This window comes from Rhinopithecus roxellana, chromosome 8 (genome assembly GCF_007565055.1).
Source record: "Rhinopithecus roxellana isolate Shanxi Qingling chromosome 8, ASM756505v1, whole genome shotgun sequence".
Lineage (NCBI taxonomy): Eukaryota > Metazoa > Chordata > Mammalia > Primates > Cercopithecidae > Rhinopithecus > Rhinopithecus roxellana.
Genome location: NC_044556.1, coordinates 39,697,633 through 39,714,605, shown reverse-complemented (window position 1 = coordinate 39,714,605; position 16,973 = coordinate 39,697,633).

Sequence of the window (16,973 nt, the reverse complement as noted above, 5' to 3'; positions counted from 1 at the left end):
ACAGTCAAGGTGAGAAGAAACTGGGTGTCCCCCAGATTTCCTCTAGCTTAGTCCCACTGGTCCTTCAGGGACAAGGAGAGCAGATCTGACTTTCTCAGGTACTGAGAGAAAGCCAGGGGAGGGCGGAGCTTATCATTCAGCTGGATTAATGTCTGATGTTGGGTGTTCTGGTTAGAATCAGCAAAGAGTCCTTCAGGCTGGAGCCACACAAGGAAGACAGAAAAAGAGAAAGAAGGAGAAGGGAGGAAAAGTGGAGGAGGGGAGAGAGTGAAATACCCATTGTGGGTGGTTGGAGGTGGATTCCTGAGATTTGAGGGTTTAGAGAACTCGCTGGGGAGTAGCCCTGGCCAGAGCCTCACAGCCCCCTTTAGGTTAATTGTCTCCCTCACCCAAATAGCTCGAAAAGTGAAGTGAGAGAAAAGATGAAGCAGATGGCCAGAGACCCTCAGGATCCAGGAATTTACTTAGGATAAGCTGCCATAGCCTATTGCTTCCTGGGTTGCAAGAGAGCCTCTGCTCCCAGCACCCATCCCAGGTTTCAGCACCAAATGTAAGACTTAAACAGAAAGAGGAAAGAAACACAAAATGCAGCTGACAGTTAAAGACAGGTTTACTTTAGATAAAACCTGAGAGGGGTATCTAGCTGATTTTTTTTTTTTTTTTTTTTGGTTATGAGTGCTTTTGTTTTTTTACAGACTAAGAGTATATATTGGTTTTAGGGTGAGGGGGCTTATTACAAGCTTGGAATGTTTTTGTGTGAGGTAGAAGTTTTATAGAGGGGTTGGAATGTTTCTGGAAGGAGGAGAGGTTATTTTGGAGCAGACATCTTTCCAGCAGGTGGAGAGTTATTTGGGGGCTGGCATCTTCCCGGCCAGAGTGGGGCTATCTTGGGGCTAGCATGTCTCTGGTTGAGGAAGAGTTTGACATGTTTTTGGTTGGAGATGTTATTTGTAGTTTATGGTCATGTTAATTTTAGCCATTAGACTGATGCCCTTTGGATTTAGGTTGTTTTTGATTAAGGTGAATTTTAAAATGATGTGCTTGTCCATGATGGTGATGATACTGCTTTGTCACCTTTATCCCAAGTGTATAGCAATACAGATATAATAAGCAAATGATATAGTAAACAAATGATATAGTAAGCAAGTGATATAAGAAGCAAATTGCAATGAGAAGGGGAAAAGGGAAAATATATCTATGTATTTACACTCACCACACTATGGAGGATTCATCACCAGACTGGGAAGCAGCAGTCTGGGCTCCAGAGTTGGACACTACACTCACCAGACTATGCAGGATTCATTATCAGCCCAAAAAGCAACAGCCTGGGCTCCAGAGTTGGCCACTCATGTGCACAGACAAGGAGAGGGCTCATGAATTTTGGCACAGCCTGGGACCCTAGCTCTTCTTGTAACAAGTTGTTCGGCATGAGGCCTGGTCATGAGGGCCCTTTACGACTGCGATCAAGGAACACAAAAAGGTCAACGTGTTTTTGTGATTGTCTGTTGTTTTTCAATAACTAACATATAGGAATAGATTGAAATAGAGATTCCTCTGAAAAAGTGCTGGATGAATGCATCAAGGGGCTCACACAACCTGTTCTGGAACTTGGTGACTATTGTTTGTGTCCATGTTCAATTGAGTTCAAATTTAATATTTAACTTTTCCTCCACATTTGACCTCAGTTTCATATTCAATTGTAGGAAAATACCCTTACAGATACATGGGGAAGGCATAGTTGTTATAGATTACAGATACAGGGTAAGCACAGGAGGCTTAAAAGCATAATTAATAAAAACTATACCTACCATGGCCAATGCCAATGCCAGTTAGATAGCCAGTCCATGATGGGGTGCTGATGGTTAGATTCTAACTGTTTTACTTGTTTTTGCATGTCTTGGGCAAGGACAGTAATACTGCAGATCATCAGGAATATACACAAAACATTCAGTATGCAGTAAGATGCAAACCTCTCCTTGGGCTGCAGTAAGCGTATGTAATGCCATTCAATTTTGCAACCACAATAGTATGCAGCTGAGAAAATTTATCTGATAAAAACATAAGCCCAGCGCTACTATCATTAAGAGCTTTTTCTACATGTAAGCTTAATATTTTAATTTGTTGTTGTAGCAGGATTATACCGGTGGCAGAGGAGAATATTGTGATATGGTACCACCACCAGGGAGTCTGGTGCATTTGTAACCAGCGAGGTTTGTAAGTATCTAGATTACTGGGAGGGGAATATTATCCTGGACTGTGAATGGAATTAATGGCCACCCCTAAGTGCATGTTTCCATCCAATGTCGGGGCAGGTATCACCACCCATAGGATCCACATACCCAGAAGGCCCCCAGGGGACAGCAATGGTTTTACCATAATTATAGTGTATATGGTGTTATTAAAGTAGGAAAGAGATTGTGTTTCACTGGGGGCAGTGTTATTTATTTGGAGTATGTGTTGACAATTGTCTGGTGGGAGAAACCCCAGCGTGGCATTGGAGGAGCCATGTAAGGCCTCCAAACAAAGTGGGGCTATATGGAGTCCAGCTACCAGCACAGTAGGCTCCCAGTATAAGCCATTCCAGGCATATTGGGCAGCATACCAAGGCTTTTGATGCAAGGCAGGGGTGGAGTTCACCTTTCACCTGACTTGGGCAAAGATAGATTGCTTGGTTTGGTCAAAGGAAGTCCCGGTTGGATTGCAAGTGTTGTTTTTGTGGCCCCACTGGTAGTGACATGGCCATTCAGAAATGTTGGCAGGGATGACTCTCCAGGGTAGTCCATTTCCTGCAGCCTCTGGCAATTCAACTCATAGCCAGTAGTGGTTACTCAGTTGATGAACTCATTTTCATCCTCAGACATGACTATCTAGGCACTGATTACTAGCAGACAGGTTATTCTCTGTAGTAACAAAAACAGAGAAAAACATGATATTATCCCTTCATTTTCTGCCACCATAGCTATAAGTTCACCAGCCGTAGGGGGTGGGATCTGATGGGTGTTTTACCCATACTTTGGCCCCAGGACTTAAATGTTGACTTAAGTCCCAGGACTTAAGCCAACTCCGATGGACCCAAATCTCCAGTTGTATATGTTGTTTCTATGGGGGTAGAAATTTCCTCTGGGGTTAATTGCTACCAGTAGCTGGGCAACCTGCATGTGCAGCTTTATGGCAAAAGAATCTGGGGTGGCATTGTATAAAATGATTTTTAACTCTCCCCGGTAATCATTATCAATTATATCACCATACACTATAATGCCTCTCATTGCAAGGCTTGAACATGTTGTAATCCATTCATCCACATTCAAGTTTGCAGTTATGGTGTCGATATTGGCCTGTTGATCTGTCTGCTGATTGAATAGTCTTGTGAGAGAAAGCAGAGATGCATGAGCATCAGTATGGAAAACAGTGATAATGGTGGTGTGCACCAGGATTTAGATATCTTCCCAGTATTGTTTTCCCCAAACCTCTTTATTCCCAATTAATCATTTGTTTTGTTCCCATTGGGGAATCCAGGTAGTAAGACCATTTGCTGCTGACCAAGAGTTAGTATACAAGTGAAAAATCCCTCTGGCCTCCTCCTGAATAGCTCAGAGGATGGCTACCAATTCAGTCAGCTGGTTGCTCTCACCCCTTTCCTCATCAAAAATACATATATATATATATATATATATATATATATTTTAAACAGGATTATAAGCCATGACCTTCTAGCATTGGATCCCACCAATATATTTGGTGGATCCATCAATAAACCAAGCATGTTTCTGATCCTTTGGGCTTAGTTCTTTAAAGGATTTGCCCCATGGGATGGGGAAGATTTCTTTCCCTATCTGCAGGACTTGCTCAGTGGTTTCCTGAGTTGGCAAATTTTGTAAAAACAATACTCCCTTTGGTCCTGGCTTAGCCCTATCTTGTATATACCATTTCCGTTTTATAAAGCTACTTTTTTGAGCACGCTCTATTCAACAGGTTTTGGGGGAGCTCATGACTCAAGTCATAATAGGAATTTCAGGCCTCATGAAGACATCATGGTTGAAGCAGAGGTGCTCTGTTTCCAGCAAAGCCCAATAGCAAGCTAACAGTTGCTTTTCAAAAGGGGTATAAGCTTTGCCAGCCTCTGACAGCTTCCAGGTCCAAAACCCCAAAGGCACCCTCTTCCCATCTTGTTTATGCCAAGGGCTCCAATCAGCATGTTGATCTAGGACTGTTACTTGCAGTTACTGGCCCATCCTGTAAGGGCCATAGATCCAGGGCCAGTTGCACTGCTTGTTTAGCTTGTTCAAAAGCCATGTTCTCTTTCTTTCCCCAGTGAAAGTCATAGTTTTTTCTAGTGACTGCATGAAGAGGTTGTAAAATGTTACTCGAGTGGGGAATATGATGTCTCCAGAATCCAAACAAGCCAATAAATTGTTGGGCCTCCTTTTTAGTGGTAGGTATTGCAAATTCTAGTATTTTAACTTTAGCCTTTGGTAAAATTGACTGTTTCCCTGCATTCCTTAGGATGCCAAGGAACTTCACAGTTTGTGCAGGTTCTTGAATTTTACTCGGGTTAATTTCCCATCCTTGAGATAGGAGCTGGGTTTTTACCTGCTCCAAGTCCCGGCTAACTAGTTCTTCAGTTTTACCCTGACCTGGCCACTCAGACAGCTGCATTTTTTCAGCAATAAGCTGATAGCTTTGAGCCTGAGCAGTCAAGACATAGGTCTGGCATTGGGTCAGGGCCAGTCTGGAAGTCAGATTAGCATTTTCCTTTTCTGGCTTACATTTCTCTTGCAGCAACAAGTCCCTATCTTGATATATTAACTTATAAGCAGTAAGCAAGCACCATCCCCACCAGGAAATTCCCTCAGTGTCCCCTTTACCAACTGGGATTCCCTGCAGTGCCTCACACACAGCCAATGGTTTATAATGCACTAATTTGGATTCTCAGTTTTCACAAAGGCCAGCTCCCCTGGACCATTTAATCGCCCAGTGGGGAGAACTAGGGGAGTTCCCATCCAGGATATGGGAACAGAGCTGGAGAGCTCTGTTCTTTCAACTGAAAAATGACATACTTTCCTTTTTGAATCTTGTTCATGATGCAAAAATGTTCTCTGCAGGAAATGTGCAAAGGGAAAAGAAAAGACACACACACAATACCTTTAAGGGTAAACAGCCTTTATCCGAAGTATACGGCAATACAGATTTAATAAGCAAATGATATAATAAGCAAATGATATTGAAGGGGTGGCCTGCCCCTCCACACCTGTGGGCATTTCTCATCAGGTGGAATGAGACACTTGAGAAAAGAAATGAGACACAGAGACAAAGTATAAAGAAAGAAAAAATGGGCCCGGGGGACCCGTGATCAGCATACAGAGGACCCGCGATGGCACCGGTCTCTGAGTTCCCTCAGAATTTTTGATCATTATCTTTACCATCTTGGAAAAGGGGAAGCTACAGGACAATAGGGTCATAGTAGGGAGAAGGTCAGCAGAAAGACATATGAATAAAGATCTCTGTGACATGAATAAGTTTAAGGAAAAGTGCTGTGCTTTGATGTGCATATATGCAAACATCTCCATAAACATTTTCAGTGCATAAACAGCAACATTGCTGCTAGGACACCCCACCTCCAGCCCTAAGGTGGTTTTCTCCTATCTCAGTAAATAGAATAGACAATCAGGTTTTACACCGAGAGGTTCCATTGCCCAGGGACGGGCAGGAGACAGATAGAAAGATGCCTTTCTCTATCTCAACTGCCAAAAGGCCTTCTTTCCTCTTTTTATTTTTTATTTATTTATTTATTTTTGAGACGGAGTCTCACTCTGGCACTCTGGTCCCCCAGGCTGGAGTGCAATGGCACAATCTTGGCTCACTGCAACCTCCGCCTCCTGGGTTCAAGCGATTCTCCTGCCTTAGCCTCCTGAGTAGCTGGGATTACAGGCGCCTGCCACCATGCCTGGCTAATTTTTGTATTTTTAGTAGAGACGGGGTTTCACCGTGTTGGCCAGGCTGGTCTCGAACTCCTGACCTCAGGTGATCCATCCGCCTTGGCCTCCCAAAGTGCTGGGATTACAGGCTTGAGCCACCATGCCCGGCCGTTTTCCTCTTTTACTAATCCTCCTCAGCACAGACCCTTCATGGGTGTCGGGCTGGGCGACGATCAGGTCTTTCCCTTCCCACGAGGCCATATTTCAGACTATTACATGGGGAGAAACCTTGGACAATACCTAGCTTTCCTAGGCAGAGGTCCCTGAGACCTCCCGCAGTGTATGTGTCCCTGGGGACCTGAGATTAAGAGAATGGTGATGACTTTTAACCAGCATACTGCCTTCAGGCACTTGTTTAACAAAGCACACCCTACACAGCCTTAAATCCATTAAACCCTGAGTCACCACAGCACCTCTCTTGCAAGGACAGGGTTGGGGGTAGGGTTACAGATTAACAGCATCTCAAATACAGAACAAAATGGAGTCTCTTATGTCTACTTCTTTCTGTATAGACACAGTAACAGTCTGATCTCTCTTTCTTTTTCCCACAGATATAATAAGATAATTGCAATGGGAAAGTGAGTAGGAAAAAGATAAAAATATGTATTCACCAGATTATAGAGGAATCATCACCAGATGGGGAAGCAACAGCCTGGGCTCCAGAGTCAGCCACCCATCTGTGCACAGAATGAGGAGAGGTCTCATGAAGCTTTGGTGTGGCCTGGGACCCTAGGTCTTTTTGTAAGTTGTTTGGCATGAGGCCCAGTCATGGGGGCCCTTTGAAACTGGGCTCAAGGAACACAAAAAGGTCAACTTGTTTTCGCAATTGTCTGTTGTTTTTCAATAACTAACATATAGGAATAGACTGAAATAGAGATTTCTCTGAAACAGTGCTGGATGAATGCATCAAGGGGCTCACACACCTGTTCGGGGACGTGGTGACCATTGTTTGTATCCACTTTCAATTGTGTATTTAACTTTTCCTCGACAGCATGTAGGGAAGGGGAAAATGCCAGTGATCATCCTCCAGCCTAACAAAAAAATTTGCAAGTAATCTATTCCTTTCAGAAAACAATGAAGTTCATTTAAATATGATTTAGAGGGTTAAAAGTTATTCAGTAAGAAAGCTAGCCAGGGCCGGGCGCGGTGGCTCACGCCTGTAATCCCAGCACTTTGGGAGGCCAAGGCGGGCGAATCACGAGGTCAGGAGATTGAGACCATCCTGGCGAACACGGTGAAACCCCGTCTCTACTGAAAATACAAAAAAAATTAGCCGGGCGAGGTGGCGGGCGCCTGTAGTCCCAGCTTCTAGGGAGGCTGAGGCAGGAGAATGGCATTAACCCAGGAGGCGGCGGAGCTCACAGTGAGCCGAGATCACGCCACTGCACTCCAGCCTGGGCGACAGAGCTAGACTCCGTCTCCAAAAAAAAAAAAAAAAAAAAAAAAAAAGAAAGCTAGCCAGGGTACAGATGATTTTGTATAGATTAAAGGGTATTATCACAGGACATGGCAACAGCACTGAAGCCCAAGTGTCTTGTGTATCACTGTCCTGAATTCCTGGCTTCTCTGTCAAAAAAGATAGCCTGGACTCCACTCATCACACCACCCTAAGCAGCAGGAGGGGGAATCAAATAAGGGCAGCCTCTTCCTTTCAGGACACATTCCAGGGCATCTCAAAACACTTCCACTAACAATGCATCTGTTCCTGGATTTCTACAAGTTTTTTTCAAAGTGGAAATTGAGTTGTATTGATGTGGTTTGGACATTTTGTCCCCTCCAAATCTCGTGTTGAAATGTGACCTCCAGTGTTGGAAGTGGGCCTAGCAGAAGGTGTTTGGGTCATGGGGGTGGATTCCTTGTGAATGGCTTGGTGCCCTTCTTGCAGTAATGAGTGAGTTCTTGCTCTGAGGTCATGTGACATCTGCTTGTTTAACAGTGTGGCATCTCCCTCACCCCTCTTCCTCCCTCTCTCACCATGTAACAGTCTAGCTCTGCTTCACCTTCCACCATGATTGGAAGCTTCCTGAGGCCTCACCAGGAGCAGATGCCACTGCCATGCTTCTGTACAGCCTGCAGAATTATGAGCCATAAATAAAGCTCTTTTCTTTATAAATTAACCAGCCTCAAGTATTATTCCTTTCTAGCAATGACAATGAACCACACAAATACTTTAGCTATAACAAGATAATATGAGACTCATCTCTTTAAACCTGCTAACTAATGTACTGGAGTTCACAAATACATTTTTCCAATGTTAAACCATTCTTCGATTCCAAGGATGAATCCAATTTGGTTTGGGTGCTGTTTTTTGTTTTTGCTTTTGTTTTAATATCTAAACATTGCTAGACTTGGTTTCTTAGTATTTTGTTTACCGTTGTTATCTCTATGTTCATAAGTGAGATTGAACTATCATTTTCCTTTCTCTTCTTTCCTGTCGTACTGGATTTTGTAGCAATTTTAAACAAACTTCATAAAATGCATTGTAGAATATTTCTCCTTTCTCGTTCTTCATAAGAGTTTATATGAGATTTGGTTTATCTGTTCCTTGAACGTTGGTGGGAGTGAGTGTGACTGACTCTCTCACCTCCTTCTACTCTGAAAATCTCACCTTCTCAGTGAGGCCTCCCTGCTTTCTGTTTCAAAGACCAATGTGCCAGTCTCCCCCCTCACTCCCAGAATTCCTGATTCTCCTTACCTTGCTCTAATTTTATTTTTTCCATAACGACTCACAGTTTTTAACATATTATATGTTTTTATTATCTTAAATTTTATCTATCTCTCACCTCCTCAACTAGAATATATATTCTAGAAGAGCAGGTGCTGTCTGTTGTGAGCACTGATGTATCCCAAAATCCTAGAAGGATATCAAATGCAGGTGTATCTGTCAGGAAAGTTTACACTACTTGCTATAACAACCACCCTGGAATCTTGGAATTTTAGAAAATAAGAATTTATTTCCTAATTACATCATTTCTGTTACACTGAGCAGCTCTGCCCGGCAGTTTACGTTCAAGCAGTGACTTCACACACAGGTTCTTCCATTACCTGGCAATACCACACAGGAGTCCTTTGCTTGAAGCCACTGGGACAAGGAAAGTCAGGCATTTCTTTTGTGTCTCACCCTGGATCTTAAGAAACCACATTCCATTGATCAAAACTCAATCACATAGTTCACCAAACTACAGAAGAGTCTGGAGAGAATGGAATCTCCAGTGTGGCCAGGAAAATACAAAGGAAATCATTTGATGAACGTTACCTCTACCCTCATAGATGTTCAAGTAAAAACTGCTGAATGAATTGAATTAATTTACTTCTGTAACTGTTTGGGACGGCTTTGGTCTTGTTCTTCCTCAGGTAGACGTGTAGTTTGTAATTTTTAAAATAATAGTACTGTGTGGTTTATATTTCTTCTTGGGATTGTAGTAGTAGATTATATTTTTCTAGAAAATTATTCACTAAAGTGTTCAAGTATATTAGCCTGAGTTATTTATAGTATTAGCATTCTTTTTGTAATCTCCGTTGCCTGTATTGCTGTGTTCTGTTTTTTTTTCTAAATTGTATTGTTTGTAGGCCTTCTCTTTCTTTTATGTGGTTATTCTTGCTAGGTTTTTGTCTACTGTTTTGTCCTCTTAACAAGCAAGCATTTGGTTTTGTCAACCATGTCTACTGTATCTTCATTTCACTTAAATTACTTTCCCCTTTTCTAGCTGTATTCAATTTCTTTTATTTCTCTGAGCTTTTTTTTTTTTACTCTTATGAAGTGGACAATTTGCTCATTAATTTGTAGACTTTTTTGTTTTCTAATATAATTTTCTAAATACTATTTTAGCTATAGCTCATACATTTATACATATACTATTTTTATTTTTATTATTATTTAGATAATTGTTTTATGATATTTAAAAATGAGGTCCTATGTCATTATTTTCTATTGAAATTTGTACAATGAGCATTGAATTTGAAATATAATGATACAAACTCTTTAATATTTATTGAAATTTGCTTTTGGCTTAGTATGTTGTGAAGTTTTACAAATCTGTGTGTACTTGAAAATAACATGCATTCTGTATTTACTGGGTGTTAGGTTTGGTATTTATTAAATCAAATCTTTCAATTGTGTCATTCAAATCTGCTCTCTCTTTCCTAATTTTTGTCTCTATGCTTTTTCAGTTACTAAGAAAGTTGTACTAAGATCATCTATTATGAAAATAGATTAGTCTTTTTCTTCTTGCAATTCTGTGAGTTTTGCATTATATGGTATGAGAGTGTGTTATTGAAAGCATTTCTATATTGCTATACAGAATATTTCTGTATTCTGTATTGCTAGTATATTTAGAATTGTTGTATGATTCCTTTTCTTCCCAAAAATGCCTCTTGTAAACTCTAAATTTCCCCATATAAATAGCTGTATTGCAGATGGCTAGATTGAGTTTTCTGTCCAATCTGTTTATATGCATTGTCTAATTAGTGAGGTGTTTCTCCACTTGAGGTATTGTGATTACGGATGCATGTGGCATTATTTCTCTCATCTGATTATATCTTTCTATTTTTCTCTTTTCTCTATGTGTCTTTTCTACTTTCCTTCTTGTAATGAAGTGTAAAATTTTACTCTATGTATTCCTCTGCTTTTATAGAAGTTGTACACTGCGTTTCTCTTCATTCAGGATTTGACTTAATATATTAACACACATACCTAATTCAAAGTCTAAATCAGGATCTCCGCCCCCTTCCAGAAACTGAAAAGGAACTTAGAGCACTTTCACTCTTCTCATTTTCTTCTTATTCTAAATATTATAGTTACCCAATATTTTTCTTCTATTTTTTGCTGCAACAATTGTAAATTGTCATTGTTTTTATGCAAACAATGCTCCAGTATCCTCCCTGTTTACCACTTTCTATTCTCACCATGCCTTTTGTTTTCAACTTTTCCTTCTAGACCATTTTCTTCTTCTTCTAAAGAAATAGTCCTTTAGTGATTGTCTGTTGGTGGAAAATATTCTCAGTTTTAATTTTCTGGGAATATCTTTGTTTTGCCCTTGTTTTTGAAGAGCGTTTGCTGAGGTATACAATTCAAAGTTGACAATTATTTTCTACAAATCATTGAGAATATCGTACAATATAAATTATTGCTGTGCTATCTTTTTTTTTTCTTTTTTTAAGTTCTGGGATACATGTATAAAACGTGGAGGTTTGTTACATAGGTATACATGTGCCATGGTGCTACGCCTATCAACCAATCTTCTAGGTTTTAAGCCCTGCGTGCATTAGATATTTGTCCTAATGTTCTTCCTCCCCTTCCCTCCTATCCCCCGACAAACCCTGGTGTTCAATGTTCCCCTCACTGTGTTCATATGTTCTCATTTTTTAACTCCCACTTATGAGTGAGAACATGCAGTGTTTCATTTTCTGTTCCTGTGTGAGTTTGCTGAGGATGATTGTTTCCAGTTTCATCCATTCCAGTTCATGCAAAGGACATGAACTTATTCTTTTTGATTGCTGCATAGTATTCCATGGTGTATATGTGCCCCATATTCTTTATTCAGGCTATCATTGATGGGCATTTGGGTTGGTTCCAAGTCTTTGCTATTGTAAATAGTGCTGTAATAAACATACATGTGCATGTGTCTTTATAGTAGAATGATTTATAATCCTTTCGGTATATACCCAATAATGGGATGTCTGGGTCAAATGGTATTTCTTGAGGAATCGCCAGACTATCTTCCACAATGGTTGAACTAATTTACACTCCCACCAACAGTGTAAAAGAGTTCCTATTTCTCTACATCCTCTCCAGCATCTGTTGTTTCCTGACTTTTTAATGATCGCCATTCTAACTGGTGTGAGATGGTGTCTCATTGTGGTTTTGATTTGCATTTCTCTCATGACCAGTGATGATGAGCTTTTTTCACATGATTGTTGGCAGCATAAATGTCTTCTTTTGAGAAATGTCTGTTCATATCCTTTGCCCACTTTTTGACAGGGTTGTTTGTTTTTTTTCTTGTAAATTTGTTGAAGTTCCTTGCAAATTCTGGATATTAGCCCTTTGTCAGATGGATAGATTGCAAAAATTTTCTCCCATTCTGTGGTTGCATATTCACTCTGATGATGGTTTCTTTTGGTATGCAGAAGCTCTTTAGTTGAATTAGATACCATTTATCAATTTTGGCTTTTGTTGCAATTACTTTTGGTGTTTTAGTCATAAAGTCTTTGCCCATGCCTATGTCCTGAATGGTATTGCCCAGGTTTTCTTCTAGGATTTTTATGGTTTTCGGTTTTACATTTATGTCTTTAATCCATCTTGAGTTAATTTTTGTATAAGGTGAAGGAAGGGGTCTAGTTTCAGTTTTCTCCATATGGCTAGCCAGTTTTCCCAGCACCATTTATTAAATAGGGAATCCTTTCCCCATTGCTTGTTTTTGTCAGGTTTGTTGAATATCAATTGTTTGTAGATGTGTGGTGTTATTTCTGAGGCCTCTGTCCTGTTCCATTGGTCTATATATCTGTTTTGGTGCCAGTACCATGTTGTTTTGGTTACTGTAGCATTGTAGCATAGTTTGAAGTTAGGTAGCGTGATGCCTTTGGCTTTGTTCTTTTTACTTAGGATTGTCTTGGCCATACGGGTTCTTTTTTGGTCCCATATAAAATTGAAAGTAGTTTTTCTAGTTCTGTGAAGAAAGTCAATCATAGATTAATGGGAATAGCATTGAATCTGTAAATTACTTTGGGCAGTATGACCATTTTCACAATATTGAGTCTTTCTATCCATGAGCATGGAATGTTTTTCCATTGGTTTCCGTCCTCTCTTATTTCCTTAAGCAGTGGTTTGTAGTTCTCCTTGAAGAGGCCCTTCATTTCCCTTGTAAGTTGTATTCCTAGGTATTTTATTGTCTTTGTGGCAATTGGGAATGGGAGTTTACTCATGATTTCTCTCTCTGCTGGTCTATTATTGGTGTATAGGAATGCTTGTGATTTTTGAACATTGATTTTGTTTCCTGAAACTGCTGAAGTTGCTTATCAGCTTAAGGAGTTCTTGCTGAGACAATGGGGTTTTCTAAATATACAATCATGTCAGCTGCAAACAGGGACAATTTGGCTTCCTCTCTTCCTACTTGAATACCATTTATTTCTTTCTCTTGCCTGATTGCCTTGGCCAGAACTTCCAATACTATGCTGAATAGGAGTGGTGAGAGAGGGCATCCTTGTCTTGTGCCAGTTTTCAAAGGGAATGCTTCCAGCTTTTGCCCATTCTGTATGATTATTGACTATGAGTTTGTCATAAATAGCCCTTGTTTAATCAATACTTAGTTTATTGAGAGTTTTTAGCATGAAGGGGTGTTGAGTTTTATCGAAGTCCTTTTCTGCATCTATTGAGATAATCATGTATTTTTTGTCATTGGTTCTGTTTATGTGATGGATTCCATTTATTGATTTGCGTATGTTGAACAAGACTTGTGTCCCAGGAATGAAGCTGATTTGATCGTGGTGGATAAGCTTTTGGATGTGCTGCTAGATTTGATTTGCCAGTATTTTATTGAGGATTTTTACATCGATTTTCATCAGGGATATTGGCCTGAAATGTTCTTATTTTATTGTATCTCTGTCAGGTTTTGGAATAAGGATGATGCTGGCCTCATAAAATGAGTTAGAAAGTCCCTCTTTTTGGAATAGTTTCAGAAGAAATGGTACAGCTTTTGTTTGTACTTCTGGTGGAATTAGGCTGTGAATCTGTCTGGTCCTGGGCTTTTTTTTGGTTGGTGGGCTATTAACTACTGTCTCCATTTCAGAACTTGTTATTGGTCCATTCAGGGATTCAACTTCTTCCTAGTTTAGTCTTGGGAGGAGGTTTGTGTTCAGGAATTAGTCCATTTCTTCTAGATTTTCTAGTTTATTTGCATAGAGGTGTTTATATTATTCTCTGATGATAGTTTGTATTTCTGTGGGATCAGTGGTGATACCCTTTTATCATTTTTTATTGTGTCTATTTGATTCTTCTCTCTTTTCTTCTTTATTAGCCTGGCTAGTGGTCTATGTATTTTGTTAATCTTTTTAAAAAAACAGCTCATGGATTCATTGATTTTTGAAGGGGTTTTCATGTCTGTATCTCCTTCAGTTCTGCTCCGATCTTAGTTATTTCTTGTCTTCTGCTAGCTTTTGGATTTGATTGCTCTGGCTTCTCTAGTTCTTCTAATTGTGATGCTAATGTGTCAATTTTAGATCTTTCCCACTTTCTGATGTGGGCATTCAGTGCTATACATTTCCCTCTTAACCCTGCTTTAGCTGTGTCCCAGAGATTCCGGTATGTTGTGTCTTTGTTCTCATTGGTTTCAAAGAACTTCTTTATTTCTGTCTTAGTTTCATTATTTACCCAGTAGTCATTCAGGAGCAAATTGTTCAGTTTCCATGTAGTTGTGCGGTTTTGAGTGAGTTTCTTAATCCTGAGTTCTAACTTGTTTGCACTGTGGTCTGAGACACAGTTTGTTATGACTTTCGTTCTTTTGCATTTGTGAGGAGTGTTTTACTTTCAATTACGTGGTCACTTTTAGACTAAGTGCTATGTGGTGCTAAGAAGAATGTATATTCTGTTGATTTGGGGTAGAGAGTTTCATAGACATTTATTAGGTCCGCTTGGTCCAGAGCTGAGTTCAAGTCCTGAATATCCTTGTTAATTTTCTGTCTTGTTGATCTGTTTAATATTGACAGTGGCGTGTTAAAGTACCCCACTATTATTGTGTGTGAGTCTAAGTCTCTTTGACAGTCTCTAGGAACTTGTTTTATGAATCTGGGTGCTCCTGTATTGGGTGCCTATATTTTTAGGATAGTTAGCTCTTCTTGTTGCATTGATTCCTTTACCACTATGTAATGCATTTCTTCTTCTTCTTTTTTTTAATCTTTCTTCACTTAAAGTCCATTTTATCAGAGACTAGGATTGCAACCCCTGCCTTTTTTTTTTTTTTTTCCATTTGCTTGGTAAATATTTCTCTATCACTTTACTTTGAACCTATGTGTGTTGTGTGGGTCTCCTAAATACAGCACACCAGTGAGTCCTGACTCTTTATCCAATTTACTTGTCTGTGTCTTTTAATTGGGCATTTAGCATTGGGGCATTTAGCCCACTTACATTTAAGGTTAATATTGCTATGTGTGAATTTGACCCTGTCCTCATGGTGCTGGCTGGTTATTTTGCACATTAGTTGAGCCAGTTTCTTCATAGTGTCATTGATCTTTATATTTTGATGTGTTTTTGCAGTAGCTGATACCAGTTTTTCCTTTCCATATTTACTGCTTCCTTCAGGAGCTCTTGTAAGGCAGGCCTGGTGGTGACAAAATCCCTCAGCATTTGCTCATCTGTTAAGGATTTTATTTCTCCTTTGTTTATGAAGCTTAGTTTGGCTGGATATGAAATTCTGGGGTGAAAAATTTTTTCTTTAAGAAAGTTGAATATAGGCCCCCACTTTCTTCTGGCTTGTAGGGTTTCTGCAGAGAGATTGCTGTTAGTCTGATGGGCTTCCTTTTGCAGATAACCCGACCTTTCTCTCTGGCTGCGCTTAACATTTTTTTCTCTTGGTTTCAACCTTGGAGAGTCTGGTGAATTATGTGTCTTGGAGTTTCTCTTCTCAAGAAATATCTTAGTTGTGTTCTCTGTATTTTCTGAATTTGAATATTGGTCTGTATTGCTAGGTTGGGGAAGTGCACCTACGTAATGTCCTGAAGTGTGTTTTCCAACTTGGTTCCATTCTCCCTATCACTTTCAGGTACACCAATCCGTCGTAGGTTTGGCCTTTTCACATAGTCCCATATTTCTTGGAGGCCTTGTTCATTCCTTTTTATTCTTTTTTCTCTAATCTTGTCTTCCCACCTTATTTCAGTTAGTTGATCTTCAATCTCTGATATCCTTTCTTTTGCTTGATTGATTCAGCTTTTGATACTTGTGTATGCTTCACGAAGTTCATGTGCTGTGTTTTTCAGCCCCGTGAGGTCATTTATGTTCTTCTCTAAACTGGTTATTCTATTTAGCAGTTCCTGTAACCTTTTATCAAGGTTCTTAGCTTCCTTGCATTGGGTGAAAACATGCTCCTTTAGCTCAGAGGAGTTTGTTATTACCCGCCTTCTGAAGCCTACTCCTGTTAATTTGTCAAACTCACTCTCCACTGAGTTTAGTGCCTTTACTGGAGAGGAGTTACAATCATTTGGAGGAGAAGAGGCATTCTGGATTTTGGAATTTTTAGTCTTTTTTCACTGATTTTTCCTCATCAGGATTTATCTACTTTGATTTTTGAGGCTCATGACCTTTAGAGGGGGATTTTGTTTGGGGGTCCTTTTAGTTGATGTTGATGTTATTGCTTTCTGTTTGTTAGTTTTTCTTCTAACAGTGAAGCCCCCCTTCTGCAGGTCTGCTGGAATTTGCTGGAGGTCTGCTCCAGACAGACCCTGTTTGCCTGAAGTGGAGGTTGCAGAACAGCAAAGATTGCTGCCTGCTCCTTCCTCTGGAAGCTTTGTCCCAGAGGTGCACCCATGTGATGCCAATTGGCACCCTCCTGTATGAGGTGTCTGTTGACCCCTGCTGGGAGGTATCTCCCAGTCAGGAGGCACCCAGGTCAGGGACCTACTTGAGGTGGCAATGTGTCCCTTAGCAGAGCTTGAGCACTATGCTGGGAGATCCATGGCTCTCTTCAGAGCCAGCAGGTAGGAACATTTAGCTCTGCCAAAACTTCACTACAGCAGCTCCTTCCCACAGTGTCTCTGTGCAATGGAGATGGGAGTTTTATCTATAAGCCCCTGACTGGGGCTGCTGCCTTTCTTTCAGAGATGTCCTGCCCCTTGAGGAGGAATCTAGAGAGGCAGTCTAGCCACAGCCACTGTGCTGCACTGTGATGAATTCCACCCAGTCCAAACTTCCCAGTCTCCTTAGTGTTGTCAGGGGAAAACTGCCTACTCAAGCCACAGTAATGGTGGACACCCCTCCCCTCACCAAGCTTGATCATCCCAGGTTGACTTTAG